Raw genomic sequence first — 4774 nt, 5'->3', positions numbered from 1 at the left:
GGGGGGAAGGGGGGAGAAATGACCCAAACATTGTATGCACATATGAATAAAATAAAAAATAAAAATAAAATAAAAACAATTGCTGGAACTAGTTCTAGGAATTTAAAATCACATCTTCATTAATATGAAAAATGCATTTTGTATAAGATTATTCATTACAATATTGCAACTGAACAGCATTGGAAACAAATTAGAATTACAGCAAAGTGATTGAATAAATAGGCACATCCACCTAGTATAGTATTATGCAGCTGTTTTTTTTTTTGTTTGTTTGTTTGTTTTTTAAAAAGGATGAGGGCGTTATCCATGAACTAATATAGAGTACCTTTTTTTTTTTTGCTGTGCCAGGGCTTGTACTCAGGGCATACACCTTGAGCTACCCCATCAGCCCTTTTTGTGTTAGGTATTTGCGAGATAGGGTCTTGCGAGCTATTTGCCCAGGCTGGTTTCGAACTGCGATCTTCCTGATCTCTGCCTCCTGAGTAGCTAGAATTATAGGCGTGAGCCACCAGCACCTGGCTAGAATACTTTTTTTTAAAAAAGTTTTTACACTTTATTAGTCCTTGTGAAAAATTGCCATTGTAGAGTCTTTATTCCTTTGGCTTTTTGCCAGCACCAACATTGGCTTTTGCAGTCCCCCTGACTTTCTTCATTCTATTTTTTCATTCTCTCACTGTTTCCTTGAGTCTTTTTCTTTTTACACATGCATGTGTTGCAAGTCTGTGTTTGGGTTCATTTTGCTTTGCATGACCCAGAGAACCACAAATCATGCCAAAGCCAGTGGTCTTTCCACCATCAAAATGGGTTCTGAATCCAAATACAAAAAAATGACACCTGGCATGGTCTTGTACATTTTTGCTGTTTTTTCCTGAATTTCCACCTTAGATACTGTTGCCTTTCCAGGATGAAGGATATTGAAGACCATTTGCTTCCTCTGAAGTAGTGGGTTGGTCATGAACTTCCTGGTCCAGACAGTTACTGTGTCATTCATGATGGCGGGTGATCCTTAGACAACCAGCTAGGAAAAGAGGACAATTCTCTGATGGCCAAACATATCAACACCTGCATTTTTTTCCCTTGCAGTTACTATGGTTTGAACTCAGGGCTTCATACATGCTAGGCAAATGATCTACCACTGAGTCATCCCTTTAGTCCTAAAGTATTTTTTAGAATAAAATGTTAGGTGAATACAGGCACCCTGCATAGAAATGTTGAGAGTATCTACTTCAAGTGTGAGAAAGGAAAAATAAGAAAATACACTGGAGCTGAAAACCGATAGTTCACGCCTATAATCCTAGCTACTTGGGAGGCTGAGATTGAGAAGATCACTGTTTGAGACCATCGCAGACAAATTATTATCTCCAAAGTAATGAGAGCAAAATGGACTGGAGGCATGGCTCAAACGGTAAAGAGCCTGCTTTGCAAACTCAAAGCATTGAGTTTGAGCTCCAGACCCACCAAAATAAATAAAGAATTAAATTAAATGCACATGAATTTGCTCATAAACTAGAAACACCAAGGTTGGTCACCTACAGATGGTAAGTGAACGCAGAATGAAAACAAATGGGAAAGGGCTACAAGGGATTGGGGAAGTGAAAATATTTGAAGGAAGAAATATGATTTTTAGTACTATAGTAATGTTTTATATACTCAAAGAATAGGTAAATAATTAAAACTAAGTCAGTGAGGTAGAAGACCCAAATCTACCCAAAATTCTATTACGAACACCATAACCACAATGAAGAGGTGGTGGTGGTGGTGGATGACAGCAGTCTCTTACATGTTTTGTCTAAGGCCAAAGACAAAAGAAAAATCATACACAAATATTGTTCTTTAGTCAATCGGTTTGTTTCTACAGGGTTATGGATTAGCTATTCTGAAACTATGTTGTATATTCCATGTAATGCCAACTATATTGTGGATAATGGGAACTAGGTTGTTTTGTCAGTGAAAGGAGTTATTAATAAAGAAAGCTGGAAGGCTAGGCTAGTCCTTGTAGAGGCTGGAGGCAGAAGCAGCTATAAGCTCAAAGTTTAAAATACATATATAAGTAGATGGATATAAATATAGTTGTAGGGTGTGTGTGTATTTGTAAACATATTTTGTAACTTTTTCTTTTTTTTTTGGTAGTACTGGAGTTTGAACCTAGGGCCTTACACTTTCTAGGCAGGTGCTCTACATTATGGGCACACCCTTGGCTCTACTATGCTTTAGTTATTTTTCAGATAGAGTTTTGCATTTTTGCTTGTGCAAACTTCAGACTATGATCCTTATACTTACAACCTCCCATATAGCTGGGATTATAGGTTGGTGCCACCATGCCATCTTATTTATTAAGACACGGTCTTGCTGACTTTTTGCCCAGGCTGCCCTCAAACCATGATCCTCCTGATGTCTGCCTCTGGAGTAGCTGAAGGGTGTGTACCACTCCATTGCTTTGTCTTCTAAGAGGGTCTAGGAGCAATTGTGCCTCCAAACCAATGAGCATTGCAATGAGTATATCTGATGTCCATTCTCTGGAAAAATGATCCATTTTAATAAAACACAATTTGTCAATTTGTCAATAAAAGGAACCAGGACTCCTTTTAAAAATGGGTATATTCTAGGTCCCAGGTAGGGAAAGTAAGAGCATCTGGAAGTATTTTGTGGTGCCAGATATTAGTAAATGCTCAAAATACAATAGGAACACATCAAAGGTACATGCGAGCCAGTTGAATGAGCTTGTAATGATCCAATCTAGATAGTTTTGAGCAGCAAAGCAAATCATAATGTTGGATTATTACTCATAGAAGAAAATAAAATCTGTATTTCATCACAGATATAGGTGAATAATTGAATAAATAAGTAGTGGTGAAAGGAAGATCTGCTTTGTATTAGACTCCAATTAATAAGTATATAAGGAATTCTGGAGATAAAAGATCACCATTTGGCAAATGCCACAGTGACAGTTGTTCAGTTTAGAACCATCAATGGAAGCTAAAATCAATAGAGTGATGTATGACATTTACAGTCTCAGAGTGTCTCACCATATGACATTTACTTGTTACAAAGAGAAATAGAATGAAGGAGCTTGCAGACATGACCTCTTCAGTGGTCAAAGATAACAGAGGCAGTAATGGACAAATTAACATTCCAGCTTGGAATGGAGTTGGACGACTGACCTGTCATTATATCATGTGGATTAAGTGCTGGAATTGTGCAGGTCAGATCTGCAAATGCACCTGCCTCAATAGCAGCATTCTGATATGATGCATGAGAAGGACACAAGATAACTTCTATGGTATCCTTGAAAGAATGCCTAAGCTGAATTAACCATGACAAAGCATCATGTAAATTGAGAGACCGTGTGTAAAATAACTAGACCATTCTCTTCAAAAGGTGAAGATCATGAAAAACAAAGAAAGATCAAGGAACTTCCAGATTAAAGGAGACTAAGATGACCAGGCCACTAAGAGCAATGTGTGATACTGGATTGATCATGGATCATGAAATAATTAGTAAAATTTGAGCAAGGTCAAATACATAAGAGAACTGTATTGATAACTGACTTTGATAACTGAGCCATGGTGACAGGCTGAGTTATGTACTTCCAAAATCCATACATGAATTCTTAGCCCACAGTACCTCAGAATGCAACTATTTGGAGATAGTCTTTAAAAAAGATAATTTAAAAGGCTTGGTGTGGTAACATATGCTTGTGATTCTAGTTTTTCCAGAGGCATATGTAGGAGGATTTCAGTCCAAGGCCGGCCCAGGCAAAAGCATGAGATCCTATCTGAAAAACAAACTAAAAGCAAAAGGGTTGGAGGCATGGCTCAAGTGGTAGAGCACCTGCCTAGCAAACATGAGGCCCTGAATTTACTCCCCAGGATGGCAAAAAGAAAAGATAATTAAAGTAAAATGAGTTCATGTGGGTAGGCCCTAATTCAATATGACTGGTGTCCTTATGAGAGGAGGGAATCAGGACACAGACAACACAGACTGAGAGTTGATAACATAGGGATACAATAAAAAAAAAATGCCCATCTGTAAGTCAAGGAGAGAGGTCTCAGAAGAATCCAAATCTTCCAATGCCCTGATTTTTGACTTTCAGCCTCCAGAACTGTGACATAATAAATTTCTGTTGTTTGAGCTACCCAATCTGTGATATTTTATTGTGGCATCCCTTGCAAAGTAATATTAATGTACAATAAAATATTGTACATTTAGCCTTAAAAAGGAAATCTTGACAATATACTATAACATAAACCTTTAGGACATGATGCTATGTGAAGTAAGCCAATACAAAAGGCTTATTATGGCACTTATAAGAGAGAACTGAAGTAGTGGAATTCATGGAGACAAAGAGTGGAATGGTGGCTTCTGGGGAGAGGGAGAGGGAGAGATAGGGAGTTATTTTTAAATGGGAATAGAATCTCAGTTTTGCAATATGAAAAAAGCTGAGGATGGATAGTGGTGATGGTCACACAACAATTTAAATGTACTTAATGCTACTGCATTGTACACAGAAATGATCAAAATGGCAAATTTTTACCACAATTAAAACTAAATTTTATACAGTAGAGGAATTTTGTCTGTATACACAAAAGACACATAGGGAGAACACCATGTGATAAAAGATGCAACGATGGGGTTTGTGTAGCTATAAGTAAAGCAGTGCCAAACACTGCCAGCAACCACCAGACGCTAGAGGGAGGCAAGGGAGGATTTTCCTCTAGTGTCTTCAGGGGAAGCATGGCCCTGCTGCCACCTTGATTTCAGACTTCTAGCCTCC

At 38.0% G+C, this 4774-nt stretch overlaps 1 pseudogene; it reads right to left on the bottom strand.

Annotated features, from left to right (window-relative positions):
• Positions 1 to 590: 590 nt before the first annotated feature.
• Positions 591 to 991, bottom strand: LOC109675388 (small ribosomal subunit protein eS24-like; annotated as a pseudogene).
• Positions 992 to 4774: the final 3783 nt, after the last annotated feature.

The sequence above is a fragment of the Castor canadensis genome, chromosome 11, assembly GCF_047511655.1.
Source record: "Castor canadensis chromosome 11, mCasCan1.hap1v2, whole genome shotgun sequence".
NCBI lineage: Eukaryota > Metazoa > Chordata > Mammalia > Rodentia > Castoridae > Castor > Castor canadensis.
The sequence above is the reverse complement of the archived record's forward strand: the minus strand, read 5'-3'. Positions and strand labels throughout refer to the sequence as shown.